The sequence below is a fragment of the Phasianus colchicus genome, chromosome 5 (genome assembly GCF_987193195.1).
Source record: "Phasianus colchicus chromosome 5, bPhaCol1.hap1.1, whole genome shotgun sequence".
Taxonomy (NCBI): Eukaryota; Metazoa; Chordata; class Aves; order Galliformes; family Phasianidae; genus Phasianus; species Phasianus colchicus.
In genome coordinates, this window is record NC_143440.1 from 47,572,408 (window position 1) to 47,584,801 (window position 12,394).

The window sequence follows — 12,394 nt, forward strand, 5'->3', positions numbered from 1 at the left end:
ACATGAACAATTTTTTTTAAGTACATTTGCTACAATCCCCACTAAATTATGAATTTGATATATGCCAGTGATAATTCATACTCAGCAGCAAAACACAGATTCTGACTGCCAGAATTTCAGAATAATATTTTTTACAATCTTCTTACAGCGTGACAGCAAGTACTTTCATACGCAAGTAAATCCAGTTGGGATTTGTTCCAAAGCAGCATTTACAAGTTGTCATTACCTTTTTCATGTGATCCTATTGACAAAAGCAAACTCAAGAGCTCCTTCTGATCTGTTTGCAACAAGACACACAATAGCAGAATATTCTGCATTGGTTGAAGTAAGCTACTTCAAGATCTTCTAGGTCCAGACCTACACATGTACTCATCTGTCCCTTAAATCCTTCCAAAAGGGTCACAATTAGTGACTTGAAGGGCAGTTGCTGAGTGGATAGAGGATGGGGTCTCTATAGCTGAACAGACCAGAAAAACCTCTCTTCCTAATGCTGCTAGAGTCACTCATAAATTGCCTTCAAGGCTCCAGTCAAAGTTTTTATATTTAAGTTTTTTTTCAATTAAAACATTTCTTTGTTTTTCATGCAATGCCTGCAACTACAAAGTTCAACCTTCCAGTCTTTACTGAGAATATGGTGGCAATGCCAACTCAGAATCCAGCCTCCTTTTCCATACCTGCTGCCTTCACATTAGTGTTGAGACAACCAAGGGGACAACAAATGCTCTTTGGATGGATCGGACAGGAAATCAAAATAACACATGAATGTTTTGTCAGACTAGTCAACTGGAGCTGTTCTCCCACAGCAGTTCAGACAGAACTCTGTACACACAACTGTACCTGAACAGCTACAGGCAGCAACATCTCTTGCAGAGAAAAGAACAAGCAGGAGGAGTTTTGGGTGAGTCAACAAGAAATGTTGTTAAGTGTCAGATCTCAGCCTCAGGGTATACCAGTTCCAGACAGGAAAATCTGAATCCAGATCTGGCCATCACGAGATTTGGAGCAGAATTCAGTCTATGTGCCTTCTCCCTGGTAAGGGATTTTGCTTTAAAACAGCACCCCTAGGCATGTACTATTTTTTGTTCTCATGACATGCAGGGACTCGGGCATTAAGCACTAATGTGGAAAATCCAAGATTTCATTACCTCCATTGGTTCATGGCTAAAATTATGACAGTACAGAGCAAGGCACTTTAGGTCTCTTGTATTCCTTAAATCAACAAAATGGACATCATTTAAAGGAAGTTATCATACACAAGATAATTAAATCCACCTCCAAACACCATTCACTTGACCTGTCACCTTTCCATCCTTATTTTACTGAGCAGCCTCTAAGCATTTGTCAACAAAAAGGAGACAAGTTTGCATACTTGGCTACAAGAAAAATAAAAGCCAATCTTGTTTTACTTTAGTAACTTATTCCGTATTATTTAAGACAACAAAGAAAGTATTTGCTTTATTAGAAGACATAAGAGGAGGCTCTATCTTCAGTTTAGATTGGAATTGCTATATTGCATATCTCTGCCTTCAGCACTGGATTGTCATCACTACAAACCATTCAGCCTTAAATGGATCCAGTTTAATATCCTGAAACCTTACTGAAACCAAGAGAATTTTTTCCCCTCCAGGAAGGATTTCAGGCACCCTACTGGTACTCTACATTCTTGTAGGAGTGGTTCAGTGGCCCAGAATTGAATAATACAAGTATTCTTGCTTATAAGAAGAGCTTACTGTCTATCACTCAACTTCACCACGGTATTAATGATAGAGATGTGAACAAATCATTGCTAAGACTGGAAGAACAGAGATAACTGATTCAATGCAAGCTAACTGGAAGAGAAAATAAACTAAGAAAACTAATTGGGTAAATTAATTCAGTCACTCAGTTTCAAGAAAGACGACACAATCATCTCAGATATGCAGACCCCCACAGAGAGCATCACTGAAGTGAACTGCCCAGGGAGACTGAAGTGCCACCAGCAGAAACTATTAAAGCTGATCTAGTAAATATGCTTCAGTGGAAGAGCAATAGCTCAAGAAATGTTCAGAGAAAGTAGCCATCATGCACATTTCTGCTGAGTTCAAATGAAGGTCAGAAGCTGCTTTCTTTTCCTCCAGACTCGCTTCCTTTCAAATAGCTTTTCAGAACATGCAAAGGATTTGACATATACACACACATCTGCAATTACATGGCCACATCTATGTTCAGCTATTGATTCATTATAGTAGTGCTTTCCTTCATACATCAGACTGATAGAGGGGCAAGAAGCATCCTTCTGGAATACACTGATATTGACCTGCCTTTTATTCATTAAAGCAATGTTATTTTTTAGGCATTATTTGTCACCCACTAGTTAGCACCCAAAAGCAGAAGGATAATTGAACTGTGCCCAAACTGAAGTTAGTGCTAGAAACCCTTCATTTGAAAGCAGCCACCTTTTTAACATCTCAGTCATTGCAGATGTCTTGTAGAAATGTGTGTGCTTCACATCCATTGTTGAATGCAGCCTACAGCCAATGCACAGTTGTAAATTGTCCTTCTGTTCCTTATGTATCACATTCTGAAGATGACTGTACAGATTACCAATTGCTAATGCATATTGAAATTTTCTCTTGCCAAAGCCGTTCATTTTGTAAGCAAGGCCAAGTCTGCAGGTTCTGTCATAGCTGTTGACGTGTTTAGGGGGTATCTCTAAATAAGAGGTTCGGGTTTACGTTTTTTAAATCAGCATTAAATCTACAAGATCTTATTTTTTAAATCAACACCAGTGTCATCTAGAATATGCCATCAGTACAAAGAGGAGGAGCAAGAGCATTTTTCTCCACATTAGTGAGAGCTCCACATACCTCAGAACCAGCTGATACCTGCCAGATATCCTCACCCTTGTTGAGAGATAGCAAATGACACAGGTCTTCCACACTTGGAAGGAATCTGCAGTCTGTCATGGAGTAGATTTTTTTTTTTTTTTTTTTTTAAGTTTGTCATGGCCGCCAAAGTGACTCTGGTGTTGCAAAGTTCAGGTGAAAGCAGAAAGAAAATCATAATGGTGTTTAGACAGATATCATCTAGGAAAACAACTGTGCGCTTCATTTTTCAGACCAGTCTCCTTTTCTATTCATTTCTGCCTTTCACATAAAGCAGAAGTTATCAGAAATGTACCACGAAATTCCATATTAAAAGTTAAGCACTATGGCAATAACCACTGTGTGGCTAATGGTCACAGATAGCACACAGAGTTGAGGGTAACCTGAATAAGTCATAGAATCATTAAGGTTTGAAAAGACCCCTTAGATTATCTAGCCTAACCCCAAACCATCCCCATTAACCATGTCCCTCAGTGCCACATCCACACAGTTCTTGAACACCATCAGGGACAGTGACTCTACCACCTTCCTGGGCAGCCTATGATAATAGCTCAGCACTCAGAAAACAATTTTTTTCTTAATATCCAACCTGAACTTCTCCTGGCACAGATTAAGGCTCTTACCTCTTAACTTACTGCTAGTTACTTGGGAAAAATAGCCTAACCCCCACGTCACTACAACCTCCTGCTATTCCCAATCATAAAAACTAATTTCCTCTCACATAGGAGGAATAGCATAGGATCAGACCTGCTGCACTGAACTTGCTATTGGAAGAGCACCTCCCCATACTAGGCTTTTACTTGATTTGGTAGTTTATTCTTCCACATCCTCACAGAATATGTATGATGACTGGGAAAAGAGGTCAGACCTCCAATTTTGGTTGCAAAGAAAGAAAAACACACGCAGCACACACACCAAACTGATTTTAATTAAGAGAACGTGCCTGGGAAAGTGATACCTTCCAGGAAGGAGTGTCAACATTTTAAAATGTTGTCACTTGAAAAGATTTCACAGAATCACAGAATCACAGAATGACCTGGGTTGGAGGGGACCTCAAGGATCATGTAGTTCCAACCCCCCTGCCTAGCAGGGCCACCAAACATACACCTTTACTAGATCAGGTTGCCCAGAGCCTCGTCCAACCTGGTCTTGAACACCTCCAAGGACGGGGCATCCACAACATCCCTGGGCAGCCTGTTCCAGGACCTAACCACCCTCCTAGTAAAAAACTTCCCCCTAACATCCAACCTAAATCTTCCCTCTTTTAACTTAAAACCATTTCCCCGTGTCCTGCTATTATCAGCCCTTATGAAGAGTTTACTCCCCTCCTGGGAGTAAGTTCCCTTCAGATATTGAAAGGCTGCAATGAGGTCGCCCCGCAACCTTCTCTTCTCCAGGCTGAACAAACCCAACTCCCTCAGCCTGTCCTCATAGGGGAGGTGCTCCAGCCCCCTGATCATCTTCGTGGCCCTTACTCCTACCAAAATGCTGACAGTTTGGTTAACAACTACCATTCAGGTCCCTTACATAGCTTAAAAAAATAGAACACTTCCAGATGCCCCCTCTTCCCCCTGCCCCCCATACATACTTTGTATCTAAATGCCTGTTTCTTGCAACAGCTGGTACAACAAGCTGTACTTTATTTTTGCCTTACAGAGAAGTCATCACACCAGATGACAAGATTTGTATACTTAGGGGAAATGATCATATTTTAACAATACTGAAAGATCCTTGAAAAAAAGAGTATATTGCAGCCCTAGCTGTTGTCAGACCACATCTCTCAGTCACAGCTACAACTCTGCTAGAACAGACAGCAGCTGAAGTGGGAAATACAATATCTCAGAATGAAGTTATCTTCTTGAAGAAGGATACGGAGGAATTCACTTACAGTGCCTTTTAGTCTGTATAACAGCAGTGCTGATTATTTATTTATTTAGCTTTAAGTCAAGATTGAAATATTTGACACTTCAGACAATAAAACTTCATTACTACTTCATTACTACTACTACTCTTAATTCCAGCATTTTTTAAGCTAGCAAAGGTACCATCCCTAGGCACTCAGCTCAAAGCAGGTAAAGGATGATTCTGCTTTTAGGACAAGTAGTCTAAGTTCTCTACTGTTTCACAAAGCTCAAGTAAAACTAGACGCCGTTGGAGGGTCATATCCATAAGACTGGAGGGGAAGTCCAGAGATCACCTAGACAATCCTCTTTTTTCCCCACAAACAGTGAGATACACCTGCCCCTATAGCAATGAATGCTTCCACAAAATGAGGGTGCCAGTGCTTCACTTGCTTTTTTTTGACATTCAGCCTAGATCTCCCTCACTGCAATTTACATTTGTGATTTATCGATATCCTGAAATAGGGAAAACCTCCCATGCAAGACATTACAACAGTGAATCTTGTAAAGGCAAAAACAAAGAAATAAACTATTCTTCCCATCCTTATTCCTTGAACTATCAGCAAAATCAGTTTTGCAGTCTCCAGATCTTTTTACAGTTCAGTCAGTTATCTTACACATATTTAAGTCTACATGTTTTTTTCCTTATTGCAACTGACCACCAAGGTAATAAGTCTTCCTAACTTCATTAAATGAGAAGGGAAAGACCAGAAAGAAGTAGGTGAAATGCAGGAAAGTTTCAGATGGTTGTTTTTTTTTTTTGTTTGTTTGTTTTTTTTGTTTGTTTTTTTTTTTTAAGTAAAGATAAAGGTCACTTTTTTCACTTAAGGCCCAATTTTTCACTTAGATGCTCAAATAGAATGGAACATAAAAGGAGGGCTTGATTTTTAATCTAAGCGCACATCTTCCAAATAGGGGCTTGTATTCCTTCTTCAAATTCATTTCTGTTTCAAAAACTAATTTGGCAGAAACAGTGTGTCCTTTCAGTTTATACACCACTACTGAATACTGCATTTCCCACACACATAAGAATTATCATCACAGCCTTCCAAACATTTATTCCTGATTGTAAAGAATGCTAAGTCAAGAAAGAGAAATCTGTTAAGACAGGACAGACAAAGAGGTTGTAGTTACTTTTCTGAACCTTGGAAACCTGACTTAAACTAACACCCTTGAAAAAGTATATACCATTCCATTTCTGAGTAGAAAAATGATAGCTTTTATCCTCATCAGATTTTTCAGCTCATCAGCATGGAAAAAAGCTGAATAAGAAAATAATAATGGAACAGCTTGTTTTTATTAATAATGTTCATCAGCATAAGATAACAGAAAACTGATCTTTCTAAACTGAGAGGTTTGATGGCAGAGGAAGTTGTTAGCATAATTTCTGCAAGAATTCCAAAAGCTATTTAACATAATCTTATGCAACATCATTATTAACAGACTCAAATGACACCAAAAAGGAACAATATGTCACACAGTTGCTTAAAGCTGGCTGGCAGAACTCCAGTATTATTGCTAATGATAAATCTCCATTGGGCATTTATACTTCTACTGATGTTTCTCATATACTTGCAGGTCACTGAGAAAAGAAAAAACCCTCTTGCTGATATATTTGTGGAAAGGTATGAAAAGGGATATCTAGACTGTTGTGTGGGGTTTTTTGGTTTTTTTTGTTTGTTTTTAATAAATTTTTCTTACAAACTGAGCCAGAATAAGTTATTTGCTTACAGTGGTCACATGTTAAAAAAAAAAAAAAAAGGAAGAAACTTCTGCCTACATAATGGCAAAAGACTTGGGAGGGACTGTAAGATTAAGTTGTAACAAACAAATTCAGCCAAACTCCCTTTTCCTTGGAAAACCTGACATAAAGGTCTGGCTTTATACCTTTTCAAATGGAAGATCCAGAAATAACTGTACTACAGAATAAAGGTACCTACGCAGAGAACAAAACTTCAGTGAAGGTTTCTCCAATGTAGCAAACAAATTCCAGTGCTTGGAATACACAAGTACTATGAATAAATAATAAAGAAGGTAAGTGGTCAGGCATCAGAAAAACTTCCCAAAGATTCTAGTAAACACTGTCATTTCGCAAATTGTCAGAATTTCACAAAATGACAGAAGTCTGTTAAAAATAGTCTGAAGGTCAGCTGGCCCAACATCAAAGCTCAATGAGATTGCTCAGGGCCCTGTCAGGCTGTGTTTTAAATATTTCCAAAGATGCAGCCCTCCCAACAACAGATTGGAACTTTCCTTATTGTATTTTATATCTTTTGTTTCTTATCTTTGCTGTTTATTGTCGTGAAGAGTTTCAGCTTATTTTCTACCACCTGCCACGCAGTTCAATATTGCAAGTATTTCCCTTCAACTTTTTCCAAGCTGAAAAAAAATCCACCTCTCCCAGCCTCTGCATGTAAGTAACTTACTTCAGCTCTCTGATAATTTCAGTGACCCCACTTTGGAGTCCTTTCAACCTGTAAGTCTCTCTTGTCTGAGAGGGTAGATGTGGATTGAAATAGAAACTTTACCCTAGAAGAAGCCTCAAAAACGCTGGGTAGAGAACAACTGCATTCCTTAATCTGCCAGCTACGCTCATACTAACTACCCAATATGCTGCAAGATCTCATACTTGAATGGACACAACACTGATTCATGTTCAACCTAATACTCACTAGAGCCATCAAGATCTTTTCTTGCCCAGACTGTCTGCTGTAGTGAGGCAAGGAGTTGTTCAACAACAGATGCAGTACTCCACACTTTGTTGAAAGTAAGTTTCTCAGACAACTCCTCCAGCCTGCTACGTTCTCTCTGAATGGCAGCCCTGAAGTTTAGCCATGAGCTGTTCCATCCAGTTTAGCGTTATCCCCAAACTTGCCATGCATTCTTTCCCATCATACAGCTTGCTGCTGAAGACATTAAACAGAGAAGTAGTACTACTCATAACTGATTGCCAAGTTTTTGTTGTTGTTGTTTTAAGTACTGCTGCTCCATTCTGAACCCAAGGATCCATCCAATGTTTCGCACAGCATGTAGCCCACAGTTCTTAGCCATATCTCCCCAGTTTACTTTCAAGAACTAGAAGATCGTATCAAAAGCCTTGCTAAGTCATGGTAAACAAGATCCACTACTTTTCCTTATCCACTCAACCGGTTGCTATTTCATAAGAGTAGGCAATCCAGATGATCAGAAATTACTTGCTTTTAGTACATCAACACTGATGCTTCCCAAACATCTCTTTGTGTTTCATGAGCTTCTATAAGGTCGTCTTCAATAGCATTTGCAAGACTAACATGAAGCTAAACAGCTTGAAGTTTGTGTTTCTGTTTTCTCCCTACTACTAGGTGTGGAAAGTATGCAAAAGCAACTAGTAGTTGTACTTTATTTTTGGGAATTAATTGACAAGTAAAAACCCCACAGCATTATAAATAATCCATTGGTGGAAGGGCAAGAGACACACGTTTCATCTACAAGAGTTAAAGAATATTTGGCAAATTACTTTTCCATGAACTGAGTACAGATTTCTATGGGGAACAATCAAAAAATATACCAACTTGGTTTAGTCCCATGCAAACAATGCGTCTTTGATGTCCTAACTTTTACATCAGTCTTACTCTTAAACCAGCTCAGTCATGTAGAGATTTGTAACAGAAATATTAAGGAATGGCTGCAGTACGTAAAGACATTACAAGAATCAACAGAGCAACAGTTAAAGTCTTGTCCAACAATAGACAGGGCAAAATTAATAATCATAAAACTACTAAGCAGTGAGGAATGCACAGCTCATACCAAGTTCATGGCAGAGATGACTCATTAGCTGAAGGCTTATGTTCTAGTAACAGAGCTATGACAAGTAAATAGCCTGGTATTGGTGCCATTTCTCTTCTTGGTATTCAAACCAGAATACAGACTGCAGCCAGAATCACAGAATTGTAGGGGTTGGAAGGAACCTCTGGGGATTACTTAGCCCAACATCTCTGCTAAAGCACGTTCCCTACAGTAGGCAGCACCAGAGAATGTCCAAGTGGATTTGAATATCTCCAGAAAAAGGAGACTCCACAATCCCCCTGGACAGCTTGTTCCGGTGCTCTGTAACCCTTAAAGTGAAGAAGTTCCTCCTCCTGTCAGTATGCAACTTCCTGTATTCCAGTCTGCCCCTGTTGCCCCTCATGCTGTGTGTTGCTGCTCACACCACTGAAAAGTACCTGGCCCCATTCATTTGACTCCTGCACTTTAGACATTTATAAATAGTGACAAGATCCCCTCCCAGCCTTCTCCAGGCTGATCAGACCTAGGTCTCTCAGCCTTTCCTCACAAGGGACGTGCTCCAGGCCCCTCATCATCTTTACGGTCCTCTGCTGGACCTTCTCTAGGAGATCTCAAAAAGATATTAAAAAAAAATGAGAAGACAGAAGAAATCAGGCAGAGATCACATTGACTTCTGAAGGGTAAAATAAACAGAACTCTAAGATGAAAGATCATTCCACAGTAACAACTGGTCACCATGGCTACATAAATGCATGTTCAAAAACTAGATTATCATGATCAGTCTGAAGGAAATTGGAAGATACAGCAGAGGCTCAGTAGCCAGAGTTCCACATCCCATATGACACACAATCCCAGTCAGACTACTTGGGCATACACACCTGGGTTTTCACAAATATGAAAGTATGGTGTTAACTAACCCAGTAAAAAGAATGATCTTCTCTTCCTTTACAATCTCACACAGAGTTTTGTTACAACTCAATGGTTTTCTGTCCTTTTCTGCACTTCACCCAGAAGGCAATAAATCCCTACAATGAAGGAAGCCAAACATGTTATTGCAGGGATTACTGCTGATTGTTTCTAATTGTGAAGCAGTCAGAAAAAGCAGATGGAGTCTCACTTATTGCTCGCTGTGGTAGGAATTAGTCACAGCCAGCCATTTGTCACTATTATAAGGTGACAATAGTTAAAACTCCAATGCTATCTGGAGCTATTACTCTTGGATTTAGTTACTGTGATCATCAAGTCTTTGCTATCCATATCTTTAGCTTGGGTTTTACTGAATGATGGCAACTACATCTGTTTAAGAGGCTTTGTGGGTTGCAAATGCACATTGCCAATGGTATCCTGGGCTACATCAAAAGAAACATGGCCAGCAGGGTGAAGGAGGTGATTATCCCCTCTCTGCTGTGCTCTCATGAAACCCACCTGAAACATTGCACTCATCTCTGGGACTGACAGACAAAGATCCATTGGAGCAGGTGAAACCATCTCACAGATTAACGCGTGGCAATGAAGTTCAGAAGTTTGGTCTGATCAAGAGACAAGATGGGATTAAGCTATCCATTTGTCAACTTTCAGCATGACATTTAAGTCTCAGGAAAGGGGAAAATACTTTCCTGCCAATCAGCATTTCCTCTACTTCTGAGCAAACACTATTGTATTTCACAGCTCTCGGGGTCATATTTAATCCTATGTATTCATAACAACTTCTGCTGGTGGAAAATCTGTTACCAGGAGTCTGGCAAAGTGATGCTAGAGGAAGACATACATAACAATGTACCAACCTAACGATGAAAGAAAACAAGAACCAACATAAAGGCACATAGAAAGCTTTACAAAAACAAACTGCCCAATAATTTATTGTGTGTACTACCAATGCATCAACTAAACTTTCCTTTCATGTACATTAGCATGCATGGATCTGAACAGCTATAAGGACTGTTGTGGGGATCCATATTATTTCACTAGAGCTGTCGTTCACCAAATCAGGGAGGTCAGTATAGTCTTCATATAGATCACAGAAGAAGAACGTAAGCAGAATATCTTGTTCCCTGAGGTATATGGCTACTTTTGACTGAAAACCCATTAGCTCTTAAAATATAAGCAGTTTAAGCTCATAGGAAATAGACTCTCTTCTACCCATCAACTTCTTTAGGGAAGGCAGGCTTCAAGAACAAAAAGCTATTAAGTCAATACTCAGTGAAAGAGAAATGTCAGGTGTCATTGTAGGAATGGATCTACATAATGACCACTTAACTGAGTTGCAAAATAAGACATTTGACTTCTAGCTCCTTCTGAAGGCAATAACATTGTCTTTATTAGTGCCAAGTTACAGTCCACGTCAGAGAAGAAGCAGGACCAAGAGTTTCATTTACAATGATGTTTCCTCTCATAGTTATGTCACACACACAAGTTTAAAAGAAAAAAAAACAAAGAATTGCCTCTGCTTTATACAGATGGACATTCTCATCCCAATAGTACTACCTGCCACAGCCCACATGGAAAGAAAAGCAGGGTCCATTGCTTCCTTCATTTACTTTAATATCATTTGTTTGGTATCATACAATGCAGATACAAACCCAGGCTATCCAGCTGAGAGTAGTTTTACTGCTAAGATAACACCCCAGCATTCAAGTCCTTCTATGGTTTTCTGTAGAGGTAGGCTGAGATCAGTTCTACTAATTCTAAAGATGAATGCCTTCTCACAGAGCTGAAGAGGTATGGTTCTGACTGTATGCTTTATGATACCACACACAGCAAATCCAGTTTTCAAACAAAAGATTGTGTGTGTTTTTCCCTTATTTCCACAACTAATATTGCTTCTCTGTCAATATTTTATCTGTAGCCAATCTTCACCTTGTTAGAAGATTCTCAAACCTAACTCCCTTACAACCATTCAGTAGCCTCACACAGCTTCCAGCTGCTGACAAATCAACATCCCTTATGATACAAAAAAGAAAAAAGAACTCTTTGCTGTAGGGAAAAAGCATTTCTACATGAACAAGAAAAATAAAGTTTTAAAATAAACACATTTTCTTTGAAAGGTGAGAAATACAGAGGAGACCAAAAGAAAAAAAGTTATTTTTCCAGAAAAATGCAGCTGACCAAAAGGGGTGAATACTTCCACTAAAATACAAGCAAAACAACTACTGCTCAGTGATTATACAAAAGTCTCACTGATGATGAAGAACAGTCCAGATACGATTTATCTTAGAGCACCAGATTTAGACAAGGGTAAGGAAATAAGACATAACAAGATACTACGAAGAAGATAGCTAAGTCTCTCCAGTCATTATTTTAATCGTTAAGTCTTGGGTAAGACAGGGAGTTTTTACAGGAAGCAAATACACACACATAGCTGTAAGAAAAAATTTGTTCTAAGATCCTGACCTACGTACACACAAAACATTTAATATCCCCTGAAAGCAATAGAAGATCTGAGCACAGCTTCTCCCACCTACGGGAAGAAGGACACAAGTCTTCTATTTGTTAAGGGATTCCTGATCAACTACCAGTAACTAAAGCTGTAATTCCCTACCAGAAACAGAGAACTACCGCCCTCTTCCAAACCCTGGTATCTCTTCCAAACCCTGGTATACAAAGACTGCTAGCAGTATAGCCAGAGAGAGAGAAAAACACTCTTAGAAAAAGGGCAACAAACAAACAGTAAAATCACTAAGCAAGATTTCCTCCCAGAAGAAAGCACTTATAACAGGCCTGAATAACAAATTAACTAATTTTCTCATCATATTCATTTACTCACCATTTGTTCTTTAAGTTAGTGGAGGGAAATACTCAGCAATCCTCTCTTCCAATTTTCTAGCAAAATGCTAACCAAGCAATAATGCTCACAGGTAACCACAT